The 9,563-nt window shown below is 37.0% G+C and overlaps 30 non-coding genes across 30 annotated transcripts; all 30 read right to left on the bottom strand.

The window, feature by feature from the left end:
- Positions 1-28: 28 nt before the first annotated feature.
- On the bottom strand, positions 29-147 carry LOC120578568 (5S ribosomal RNA). Its single transcript, XR_005644383.1, has one exon. It is a non-coding gene; the product is annotated as a 5S ribosomal RNA (ribosomal RNA).
- A 200-nt stretch (positions 148-347) lies between these two features.
- LOC120578567 (5S ribosomal RNA) lies at positions 348-466 on the bottom strand. The gene has a single exon (XR_005644382.1). It is a non-coding gene; the product is annotated as a 5S ribosomal RNA (ribosomal RNA).
- A 200-nt stretch (positions 467-666) lies between these two features.
- On the bottom strand, positions 667-785 carry LOC120578566 (5S ribosomal RNA). The gene has a single exon (XR_005644381.1). It is a non-coding gene; the product is annotated as a 5S ribosomal RNA (ribosomal RNA).
- A 200-nt stretch (positions 786-985) lies between these two features.
- LOC120578565 (5S ribosomal RNA) lies at positions 986-1,104 on the bottom strand. Its single transcript, XR_005644380.1, has one exon. It is a non-coding gene; the product is annotated as a 5S ribosomal RNA (ribosomal RNA).
- A 199-nt stretch (positions 1,105-1,303) lies between these two features.
- On the bottom strand, positions 1,304-1,422 carry LOC120578564 (5S ribosomal RNA). The gene has a single exon (XR_005644379.1). It is a non-coding gene; the product is annotated as a 5S ribosomal RNA (ribosomal RNA).
- A 200-nt stretch (positions 1,423-1,622) lies between these two features.
- LOC120578563 (5S ribosomal RNA) lies at positions 1,623-1,741 on the bottom strand. Its single transcript, XR_005644378.1, has one exon. It is a non-coding gene; the product is annotated as a 5S ribosomal RNA (ribosomal RNA).
- A 200-nt stretch (positions 1,742-1,941) lies between these two features.
- On the bottom strand, positions 1,942-2,060 carry LOC120578562 (5S ribosomal RNA). The gene has a single exon (XR_005644377.1). It is a non-coding gene; the product is annotated as a 5S ribosomal RNA (ribosomal RNA).
- Positions 2,061-2,260: 200 nt separating this feature from the next.
- On the bottom strand, positions 2,261-2,379 carry LOC120578561 (5S ribosomal RNA). The gene has a single exon (XR_005644376.1). It is a non-coding gene; the product is annotated as a 5S ribosomal RNA (ribosomal RNA).
- A 200-nt stretch (positions 2,380-2,579) lies between these two features.
- LOC120578559 (5S ribosomal RNA) lies at positions 2,580-2,698 on the bottom strand. The gene has a single exon (XR_005644374.1). It is a non-coding gene; the product is annotated as a 5S ribosomal RNA (ribosomal RNA).
- A 200-nt stretch (positions 2,699-2,898) lies between these two features.
- Positions 2,899-3,017, bottom strand: LOC120578558 (5S ribosomal RNA). Its single transcript, XR_005644373.1, has one exon. It is a non-coding gene; the product is annotated as a 5S ribosomal RNA (ribosomal RNA).
- A 197-nt stretch (positions 3,018-3,214) lies between these two features.
- LOC120578557 (5S ribosomal RNA) lies at positions 3,215-3,333 on the bottom strand. Its single transcript, XR_005644372.1, has one exon. It is a non-coding gene; the product is annotated as a 5S ribosomal RNA (ribosomal RNA).
- Positions 3,334-3,533: 200 nt separating this feature from the next.
- LOC120578556 (5S ribosomal RNA) lies at positions 3,534-3,652 on the bottom strand. Its single transcript, XR_005644371.1, has one exon. It is a non-coding gene; the product is annotated as a 5S ribosomal RNA (ribosomal RNA).
- A 200-nt stretch (positions 3,653-3,852) lies between these two features.
- On the bottom strand, positions 3,853-3,971 carry LOC120578555 (5S ribosomal RNA). Its single transcript, XR_005644370.1, has one exon. It is a non-coding gene; the product is annotated as a 5S ribosomal RNA (ribosomal RNA).
- Positions 3,972-4,171: 200 nt separating this feature from the next.
- Positions 4,172-4,290, bottom strand: LOC120578554 (5S ribosomal RNA). The gene has a single exon (XR_005644369.1). It is a non-coding gene; the product is annotated as a 5S ribosomal RNA (ribosomal RNA).
- A 200-nt stretch (positions 4,291-4,490) lies between these two features.
- Positions 4,491-4,609, bottom strand: LOC120578553 (5S ribosomal RNA). The gene has a single exon (XR_005644368.1). It is a non-coding gene; the product is annotated as a 5S ribosomal RNA (ribosomal RNA).
- Positions 4,610-4,809: 200 nt separating this feature from the next.
- On the bottom strand, positions 4,810-4,928 carry LOC120578552 (5S ribosomal RNA). The gene has a single exon (XR_005644367.1). It is a non-coding gene; the product is annotated as a 5S ribosomal RNA (ribosomal RNA).
- A 200-nt stretch (positions 4,929-5,128) lies between these two features.
- On the bottom strand, positions 5,129-5,247 carry LOC120578551 (5S ribosomal RNA). Its single transcript, XR_005644366.1, has one exon. It is a non-coding gene; the product is annotated as a 5S ribosomal RNA (ribosomal RNA).
- A 200-nt stretch (positions 5,248-5,447) lies between these two features.
- On the bottom strand, positions 5,448-5,566 carry LOC120578550 (5S ribosomal RNA). Its single transcript, XR_005644365.1, has one exon. It is a non-coding gene; the product is annotated as a 5S ribosomal RNA (ribosomal RNA).
- Positions 5,567-5,766: 200 nt separating this feature from the next.
- LOC120578548 (5S ribosomal RNA) lies at positions 5,767-5,885 on the bottom strand. The gene has a single exon (XR_005644363.1). It is a non-coding gene; the product is annotated as a 5S ribosomal RNA (ribosomal RNA).
- A 200-nt stretch (positions 5,886-6,085) lies between these two features.
- LOC120578547 (5S ribosomal RNA) lies at positions 6,086-6,204 on the bottom strand. Its single transcript, XR_005644362.1, has one exon. It is a non-coding gene; the product is annotated as a 5S ribosomal RNA (ribosomal RNA).
- A 199-nt stretch (positions 6,205-6,403) lies between these two features.
- Positions 6,404-6,522, bottom strand: LOC120578546 (5S ribosomal RNA). Its single transcript, XR_005644361.1, has one exon. It is a non-coding gene; the product is annotated as a 5S ribosomal RNA (ribosomal RNA).
- Positions 6,523-6,722: 200 nt separating this feature from the next.
- LOC120578545 (5S ribosomal RNA) lies at positions 6,723-6,841 on the bottom strand. The gene has a single exon (XR_005644360.1). It is a non-coding gene; the product is annotated as a 5S ribosomal RNA (ribosomal RNA).
- A 200-nt stretch (positions 6,842-7,041) lies between these two features.
- Positions 7,042-7,160, bottom strand: LOC120578544 (5S ribosomal RNA). The gene has a single exon (XR_005644359.1). It is a non-coding gene; the product is annotated as a 5S ribosomal RNA (ribosomal RNA).
- Positions 7,161-7,360: 200 nt separating this feature from the next.
- Positions 7,361-7,479, bottom strand: LOC120578543 (5S ribosomal RNA). Its single transcript, XR_005644358.1, has one exon. It is a non-coding gene; the product is annotated as a 5S ribosomal RNA (ribosomal RNA).
- Positions 7,480-7,679: 200 nt separating this feature from the next.
- Positions 7,680-7,798, bottom strand: LOC120578542 (5S ribosomal RNA). The gene has a single exon (XR_005644357.1). It is a non-coding gene; the product is annotated as a 5S ribosomal RNA (ribosomal RNA).
- A 199-nt stretch (positions 7,799-7,997) lies between these two features.
- On the bottom strand, positions 7,998-8,116 carry LOC120578541 (5S ribosomal RNA). The gene has a single exon (XR_005644356.1). It is a non-coding gene; the product is annotated as a 5S ribosomal RNA (ribosomal RNA).
- Positions 8,117-8,315: 199 nt separating this feature from the next.
- On the bottom strand, positions 8,316-8,434 carry LOC120578540 (5S ribosomal RNA). Its single transcript, XR_005644355.1, has one exon. It is a non-coding gene; the product is annotated as a 5S ribosomal RNA (ribosomal RNA).
- Positions 8,435-8,634: 200 nt separating this feature from the next.
- On the bottom strand, positions 8,635-8,753 carry LOC120578539 (5S ribosomal RNA). The gene has a single exon (XR_005644354.1). It is a non-coding gene; the product is annotated as a 5S ribosomal RNA (ribosomal RNA).
- A 200-nt stretch (positions 8,754-8,953) lies between these two features.
- On the bottom strand, positions 8,954-9,072 carry LOC120578537 (5S ribosomal RNA). Its single transcript, XR_005644352.1, has one exon. It is a non-coding gene; the product is annotated as a 5S ribosomal RNA (ribosomal RNA).
- A 200-nt stretch (positions 9,073-9,272) lies between these two features.
- Positions 9,273-9,391, bottom strand: LOC120578536 (5S ribosomal RNA). The gene has a single exon (XR_005644351.1). It is a non-coding gene; the product is annotated as a 5S ribosomal RNA (ribosomal RNA).
- Between the last annotated feature and the right edge of the window lie 172 nt (positions 9,392-9,563).

Here is a 9,563-nt window from a genome sequence, read left to right as displayed (position 1 = left end):
CAAAAAGAACACGAAATTTTGGCAAAAAGAGGTGCAACACAAGGACTTCCCAGGAGGTCACCCATCCTAGTACTACTCTCGCCCAAGCACGCTTAACTGCGGAGTTCTGATGGGATCCGGTGCATTAGTGCTGGTATGATCGCACCTGAGAGTAAAGCGTTGTAATTGTATATATGCATTTCTAATTTATTTTTCAAAAAAGACGTCAAACTACGCTAATTAATTAACTAATAGAGTGTTAGGTAGCGTAAATTAACGGAAAAAATGAAATACAATCGAAGTTTATTTTTCAAAAACGACGTAAAATTACGCTAATTAACAAAAAGAACACGAAATTTTGGCAAAAAGAGGTGCAACACAAGGACTTCCCAGGAGGTCACCCATCCTAGTACTACTCTCGCCCAAGCACGCTTAACTGCGGAGTTCTGATGGGATCCGGTGCATTAGTGCTGGTATGATCGCACCTGAGAGTAAAGCGTTGTAATTGTATATATGCATTTCTAATTTATTTTTCAAAAAAGACGTCAAACTACGCTAATTAATTAACTAATAGAGTGTTAGGTAGCGTAAATTAACGGAAAAAATGAAATACAATCGAAGTTTATTTTTCAAAAACGACGTAAAATTACGCTAATTAACAAAAAGAACACGAAATTTTGGCAAAAAGAGGTGCAACACAAGGACTTCCCAGGAGGTCACCCATCCTAGTACTACTCTCGCCCAAGCACGCTTAACTGCGGAGTTCTGATGGGATCCGGTGCATTAGTGCTGGTATGATCGCACCTGAGAGTAAAGCGTTGTAATTGTATATATGCATTTCTAATTTATTTTTCAAAAAAGACGTCAAACTACGCTAATTAATTAACTAATAGAGTGTTAGGTAGCGTAAATTAACGGAAAAAATGAAATACAATCGAAGTTTATTTTTCAAAAACGACGTAAAATTACGCTAATTAACAAAAAGAACACGAAATTTTGGCAAAAAGAGGTGCAACACAAGGACTTCCCAGGAGGTCACCCATCCTAGTACTACTCTCGCCCAAGCACGCTTAACTGCGGAGTTCTGATGGGATCCGGTGCATTAGTGCTGGTATGATCGCACCTGAGAGTAAAGCGTTGTAATTGTATATATGCATTTCTAATTTATTTTCAAAAAAGACGTCAAACTACGCTAATTAATTAACTAATAGAGTGTTAGGTAGCGTAAATTAACGGAAAAAATGAAATACAATCGAAGTTTATTTTTCAAAAACGACGTAAAATTACGCTAATTAACAAAAAGAACACGAAATTTTGGCAAAAAGAGGTGCAACACAAGGACTTCCCAGGAGGTCACCCATCCTAGTACTACTCTCGCCCAAGCACGCTTAACTGCGGAGTTCTGATGGGATCCGGTGCATTAGTGCTGGTATGATCGCACCTGAGAGTAAAGCGTTGTAATTGTATATATGCATTTCTAATTTATTTTTCAAAAAAGACGTCAAACTACGCTAATTAATTAACTAATAGAGTGTTAGGTAGCGTAAATTAACGGAAAAAATGAAATACAATCGAAGTTTATTTTTCAAAAACGACGTAAAATTACGCTAATTAACAAAAAGAACACGAAATTTTGGCAAAAAGAGGTGCAACACAAGGACTTCCCAGGAGGTCACCCATCCTAGTACTACTCTCGCCCAAGCACGCTTAACTGCGGAGTTCTGATGGGATCCGGTGCATTAGTGCTGGTATGATCGCACCTGAGAGTAAAGCGTTGTAATTGTATATATGCATTTCTAATTTATTTTTCAAAAAAGACGTCAAACTACGCTAATTAATTAACTAATAGAGTGTTAGGTAGCGTAAATTAACGGAAAAAATGAAATACAATCGAAGTTTATTTTTCAAAAACGACGTAAAATTACGCTAATTAACAAAAAGAACACGAAATTTTGGCAAAAAGAGGTGCAACACAAGGACTTCCCAGGAGGTCACCCATCCTAGTACTACTCTCGCCCAAGCACGCTTAACTGCGGAGTTCTGATGGGATCCGGTGCATTAGTGCTGGTATGATCGCACCTGAGAGTAAAGCGTTGTAATTGTATATATGCATTTCTAATTTATTTTTCAAAAAAGACGTCAAACTACGCTAATTAATTAACTAATAGAGTGTTAGGTAGCGTAAATTAACGGAAAAAATGAAATACAATCGAAGTTTATTTTTCAAAAACGACGTAAAATTACGCTAATTAACAAAAAGAACACGAAATTTTGGCAAAAAGAGGTGCAACACAAGGACTTCCCAGGAGGTCACCCATCCTAGTACTACTCTCGCCCAAGCACGCTTAACTGCGGAGTTCTGATGGGATCCGGTGCATTAGTGCTGGTATGATCGCACCTGAGAGTAAAGCGTTGTAATTGTATATATGCATTTCTAATTTATTTTTCAAAAAAGACGTCAAACTACGCTAATTAATTAACTAATAGAGTGTTAGGTAGCGTAAATTAACGGAAAAAATGAAATACAATCGAAGTTTATTTTTCAAAAACGACGTAAAATTACGCTAATTAACAAAAAGAACACGAAATTTTGGCAAAAAGAGGTGCAACACAAGGACTTCCCAGGAGGTCACCCATCCTAGTACTACTCTCGCCCAAGCACGCTTAACTGCGGAGTTCTGATGGGATCCGGTGCATTAGTGCTGGTATGATCGCACCTGAGAGTAAAGCGTTGTAATTGTATATATGCATTTCTAATTTATTTTTCAAAAAAGACGTCAAACTACGCTAATTAATTAACTAATAGAGTGTTAGGTAGCGTAAATTAACGGAAAAAATGAAATACAATCGAAGTTTATTTTTCAAAAACGACGTAAAATTACGCTAATTAACAAAAAGAACACGAAATTTTGGCAAAAAGAGGTGCAACACAAGGACTTCCCAGGAGGTCACCCATCCTAGTACTACTCTCGCCCAAGCACGCTTAACTGCGGAGTTCTGATGGGATCCGGTGCATTAGTGCTGGTATGATCGCACCTGAGAGTAAAGCGTTGTAATTGTATATATGCATTTCTAATTTATTTTTCAAAAAAGACGTCAAACTACGCTAATTAATTAACTAATAGAGTGTTAGGTAGCGTAAATTAACGGAAAAAATGAAATACAATCGAAGTTTATTTTCAAAAACGACGTAAAATTACGCTAATTAACAAAAGAACACGAATTTTGGCAAAAAGAGGTGCAACACAAGGACTTCCCAGGAGGTCACCCATCCTAGTACTACTCTCGCCCAAGCACGCTTAACTGCGGAGTTCTGATGGGATCCGGTGCATTAGTGCTGGTATGATCGCACCTGAGAGTAAAGCGTTGTAATTGTATATATGCATTTCTAATTTATTTTTCAAAAAAGACGTCAAACTACGCTAATTAATTAACTAATAGAGTGTTAGGTAGCGTAAATTAACGGAAAAAATGAAATACAATCGAAGTTTATTTTTCAAAAACGACGTAAAATTACGCTAATTAACAAAAAGAACACGAAATTTTGGCAAAAAGAGGTGCAACACAAGGACTTCCCAGGAGGTCACCCATCCTAGTACTACTCTCGCCCAAGCACGCTTAACTGCGGAGTTCTGATGGGATCCGGTGCATTAGTGCTGGTATGATCGCACCTGAGAGTAAAGCGTTGTAATTGTATATATGCATTTCTAATTTATTTTTCAAAAAAGACGTCAAACTACGCTAATTAATTAACTAATAGAGTGTTAGGTAGCGTAAATTAACGGAAAAAATGAAATACAATCGAAGTTTATTTTTCAAAAACGACGTAAAATTACGCTAATTAACAAAAAGAACACGAAATTTTGGCAAAAAGAGGTGCAACACAAGGACTTCCCAGGAGGTCACCCATCCTAGTACTACTCTCGCCCAAGCACGCTTAACTGCGGAGTTCTGATGGGATCCGGTGCATTAGTGCTGGTATGATCGCACCTGAGAGTAAAGCGTTGTAATTGTATATATGCATTTCTAATTTATTTTTCAAAAAAGACGTCAAACTACGCTAATTAATTAACTAATAGAGTGTTAGGTAGCGTAAATTAACGGAAAAAATGAAATACAATCGAAGTTTATTTTTCAAAAACGACGTAAAATTACGCTAATTAACAAAAAGAACACGAAATTTTGGCAAAAAGAGGTGCAACACAAGGACTTCCCAGGAGGTCACCCATCCTAGTACTACTCTCGCCCAAGCACGCTTAACTGCGGAGTTCTGATGGGATCCGGTGCATTAGTGCTGGTATGATCGCACCTGAGAGTAAAGCGTTGTAATTGTATATATGCATTTCTAATTTATTTTTCAAAAAAGACGTCAAACTACGCTAATTAATTAACTAATAGAGTGTTAGGTAGCGTAAATTAACGGAAAAAATGAAATACAATCGAAGTTTATTTTTCAAAAACGACGTAAAATTACGCTAATTAACAAAAAGAACACGAAATTTTGGCAAAAAGAGGTGCAACACAAGGACTTCCCAGGAGGTCACCCATCCTAGTACTACTCTCGCCCAAGCACGCTTAACTGCGGAGTTCTGATGGGATCCGGTGCATTAGTGCTGGTATGATCGCACCTGAGAGTAAAGCGTTGTAATTGTATATATGCATTTCTAATTTATTTTTCAAAAAAGACGTCAAACTACGCTAATTAATTAACTAATAGAGTGTTAGGTAGCGTAAATTAACGGAAAAAATGAAATACAATCGAAGTTTATTTTTCAAAAACGACGTAAAATTACGCTAATTAACAAAAAGAACACGAAATTTTGGCAAAAAGAGGTGCAACACAAGGACTTCCCAGGAGGTCACCCATCCTAGTACTACTCTCGCCCAAGCACGCTTAACTGCGGAGTTCTGATGGGATCCGGTGCATTAGTGCTGGTATGATCGCACCTGAGAGTAAAGCGTTGTAATTGTATATATGCATTTCTAATTTATTTTTCAAAAAAGACGTCAAACTACGCTAATTAATTAACTAATAGAGTGTTAGGTAGCGTAAATTAACGGAAAAAATGAAATACAATCGAAGTTTATTTTTCAAAAACGACGTAAAATTACGCTAATTAACAAAAAGAACACGAAATTTTGGCAAAAAGAGGTGCAACACAAGGACTTCCCAGGAGGTCACCCATCCTAGTACTACTCTCGCCCAAGCACGCTTAACTGCGGAGTTCTGATGGGATCCGGTGCATTAGTGCTGGTATGATCGCACCTGAGAGTAAAGCGTTGTAATTGTATATATGCATTTCTAATTTATTTTTCAAAAAAGACGTCAAACTACGCTAATTAATTAACTAATAGAGTGTTAGGTAGCGTAAATTAACGGAAAAAATGAAATACAATCGAAGTTTATTTTTCAAAAACGACGTAAAATTACGCTAATTAACAAAAAGAACACGAAATTTTGGCAAAAAGAGGTGCAACACAAGGACTTCCCAGGAGGTCACCCATCCTAGTACTACTCTCGCCCAAGCACGCTTAACTGCGGAGTTCTGATGGGATCCGGTGCATTAGTGCTGGTATGATCGCACCTGAGAGTAAAGCGTTGTAATTGTATATATGCATTTCTAATTTATTTTTCAAAAAAGACGTCAAACTACGCTAATTAATTAACTAATAGAGTGTTAGGTAGCGTAAATTAACGGAAAAAATGAAATACAATCGAAGTTTATTTTTCAAAAACGACGTAAAATTACGCTAATTAACAAAAAGAACACGAAATTTTGGCAAAAAGAGGTGCAACACAAGGACTTCCCAGGAGGTCACCCATCCTAGTACTACTCTCGCCCAAGCACGCTTAACTGCGGAGTTCTGATGGGATCCGGTGCATTAGTGCTGGTATGATCGCACCTGAGAGTAAAGCGTTGTAATTGTATATATGCATTTCTAATTTATTTTTCAAAAAAGACGTCAAACTACGCTAATTAATTAACTAATAGAGTGTTAGGTAGCGTAAATTAACGGAAAAAATGAAATACAATCGAAGTTTATTTTTCAAAAACGACGTAAAATTACGCTAATTAACAAAAAGAACACGAAATTTTGGCAAAAAGAGGTGCAACACAAGGACTTCCCAGGAGGTCACCCATCCTAGTACTACTCTCGCCCAAGCACGCTTAACTGCGGAGTTCTGATGGGATCCGGTGCATTAGTGCTGGTATGATCGCACCTGAGAGTAAAGCGTTGTAATTGTATATATGCATTTCTAATTTATTTTTCAAAAAAGACGTCAAACTACGCTAATTAATTAACTAATAGAGTGTTAGGTAGCGTAAATTAACGGAAAAAATGAAATACAATTGAAGTTATTTTTCAAAAACGACGTAAAATTACGCTAATTAACAAAAAGAACAAGAAATTTTGGAAAAAAGAGGTGCAACACAAGGACTTCCCAGGAGGTCACCCATCCTAGTACTACTCTCGCCCAAGCACGCTTAACTGCGGAGTTCTGATGGGATCCGGTGCATTAGTGCTGGTATGATCGCACCTGAGAGTAAAGCGTTGTAATTGTATATATGCATTTCTAATTTATTTTTCAAAAAAGACGTCAAACTACGCTAATTAATTAACTAATAGAGTGTTAGGTAGCGTAAATTAACGGAAAAAATGAAATACAATCGAAGTTTATTTTTCAAAAACGACGTAAAATTACGCTAATTAACAAAAAGAACACGAAATTTTGGCAAAAAGAGGTGCAACACAAGGACTTCCCAGGAGGTCACCCATCCTAGTACTACTCTCGCCCAAGCACGCTTAACTGCGGAGTTCTGATGGGATCCGGTGCATTAGTGCTGGTATGATCGCACCTGAGAGTAAAGCGTTGTAATTGTATATATGCATTTCTAATTTATTTTTCAAAAAAGACGTCAAACTACGCTAATTAATTAACTAATAGAGTGTTAGGTAGCGTAAATTAACGGAAAAAATGAAATACAATCGAAGTTTATTTTTCAAAAACGACGTAAAATTACGCTAATTAACAAAAAGAACACGAAATTTTGGCAAAAAGAGGTGCAACACAAGGACTTCCCAGGAGGTCACCCATCCTAGTACTACTCTCGCCCAAGCACGCTTAACTGCGGAGTTCTGATGGGATCCGGTGCATTAGTGCTGGTATGATCGCACCTGAGAGTAAAGCGTTGTAATTGTATATATGCATTTCTAATTTATTTTTCAAAAAAGACGTCAAACTACGCTAATTAATTAACTAATAGAGTGTTAGGTAGCGTAAATTAACGGAAAAAATGAAATACAATCGAAGTTTATTTTTCAAAAACGACGTAAAATTACGCTAATTAACAAAAAGAACACGAAATTTTGGCAAAAAGAGGTGCAACACAAGGACTTCCCAGGAGGTCACCCATCCTAGTACTACTCTCGCCCAAGCACGCTTAACTGCGGAGTTCTGATGGGATCCGGTGCATTAGTGCTGGTATGATCGCACCTGAGAGTAAAGCGTTGTAATTGTATATATGCATTTCTAATTTATTTTTCAAAAAAGACGTCAAACTACGCTAATTAATTAACTAATAGAGTGTTAGGTAGCGTAAATTAACGGAAAAAATGAAATACAATCGAAGTTTATTTTTCAAAAACGACGTAAAATTACGCTAATTAACAAAAAGAACACGAAATTTTGGCAAAAAGAGGTGCAACACAAGGACTTCCCAGGAGGTCACCCATCCTAGTACTACTCTCGCCCAAGCACGCTTAACTGCGGAGTTCTGATGGGATCCGGTGCATTAGTGCTGGTATGATCGCACCTGAGAGTAAAGCGTTGTAATTGTATATATGCATTTCTAATTTATTTTTCAAAAAAGACGTCAAACTACGCTAATTAATTAACTAATAGAGTGTTAGTAGCGTAAATTAACGGAAAAAATGAAATACAATCGAAGTTTATTTTTCAAAAACGACGTAAAATTACGCTAATTAACAAAAAGAACACGAAATTTTGGCAAAAAGAGGTGCAACACAAGGACTTCCCAGGAGGTCACCCATCCTAGTACTACTCTCGCCCAAGCACGCTTAACTGCGGAGTTCTGATGGGATCCGGTGCATTAGTGCTGGTATGATCGCACCTGAGAGTAAAGCGTTGTAATTGTATATATGCATTTCTAATTTATTTTTCAAAAAAGACGTCAAACTACGCTAATTAATTAACTAATAGAGTGTTAGGTAGCGTAAATTAACGGAAAAATGAAATACAATCGAAGTTTATTTTTCAAAAACGACGTAAAATTACGCTAATTAACAAAAAGAACACGAAATTTTGGCAAAAAGAGGTGCAACACAAGGACTTCCCAGGAGGTCACCCATCCTAGTACTACTCTCGCCCAAGCACGCTTAACTGCGGAGTTCTGATGGGATCCGGTGCATTAGTGCTGGTATGATCGCACCTGAGAGTAAAGCGTTGTAATTGTATATATGCATTTCTAATTTATTTTTCAAAAAAGACGTCAAACTACGCTAATTAATTAACTAATAGAGTGTTAGGTAGCGTAAATTAACGGAAAAAATGAAATACAATCGAAGTTTATTTTTCAAAAACGACGTAAAATTACGCTAATTAACAAAAAGAACACGAAATTTTGGCAAAAAGAGGTGCAACACAAGGACTTCCCAGGAGGTCACCCATCCTAGTACTACTCTCGCCCAAGCACGCTTAACTGCGGAGTTCTGATGGGATCCGGTGCATTAGTGCTGGTATGATCGCACCTGAGAGTAAAGCGTTGTAATTGTATATATGCATTTCTAATTTATTTTTCAAAAAAGACGTCAAACTACGCTAATTAATTAACTAATAGAGTGTTAGGTAGCGTAAATTAACGGAAAAAATGAAATACAATCGAAGTTTATTTTTCAAAAACGACGTAAAATTACGCTAATTAACAAAAAGAACACGAAATTTTGGCAAAAAGAGGTGCAACACAAGGACTTCCCAGGAGGTCACCCATCCTAGTACTACTCTCGCCCAAGCACGCTTAACTGCGGAGTTCTGATGGGATCCGGTGCATTAGTGCTGGTATGATCGCACCTGAGAGTAAAGCGTTGTAATTGTATATATGCATTTCTAATTTATTTTTCAAAAAAGACGTCAAACTACGCTAATTAATTAACTAATAGAGTGTTAGGTAGCGTAAATTAACGGAAAAAATGAAATACAATCGAAGTTTATTTTTCAAAAACGACGTAAAATTACGCTAATTAACAAAAAGAACACGAAATTTTGGCAAAAAGAGGTGCAACACAAGGACTTCCCAGGAGGTCACCCATCCTAGTACTACTCTCGCCCAAGCACGCTTAACTGCGGAGTTCTGATGGGATCCGGTGCATTAGTGCTGGTATGATCGCACCTGAGAGTAAAGCGTTGTAATTGTATATATGCATTTCTAATTTATTTTTCAAAAAAGACGTCAAACTACGCTAATTAATTAACTAATAGAGTGTTAGGTAGCGTAAATTAACGGAAAAAATGAAATACAATCGAAGTTTATTTTTCAAAAACGACGTAAAATTACGCTAATTAA

The sequence above is a fragment of the Medicago truncatula genome, chromosome 2, assembly GCF_003473485.1.
Source record: "Medicago truncatula cultivar Jemalong A17 chromosome 2, MtrunA17r5.0-ANR, whole genome shotgun sequence".
NCBI classification, from domain to species: Eukaryota; Viridiplantae; Streptophyta; class Magnoliopsida; order Fabales; family Fabaceae; genus Medicago; species Medicago truncatula.
This window is presented reverse-complemented; position numbering and strand designations above follow the sequence as displayed.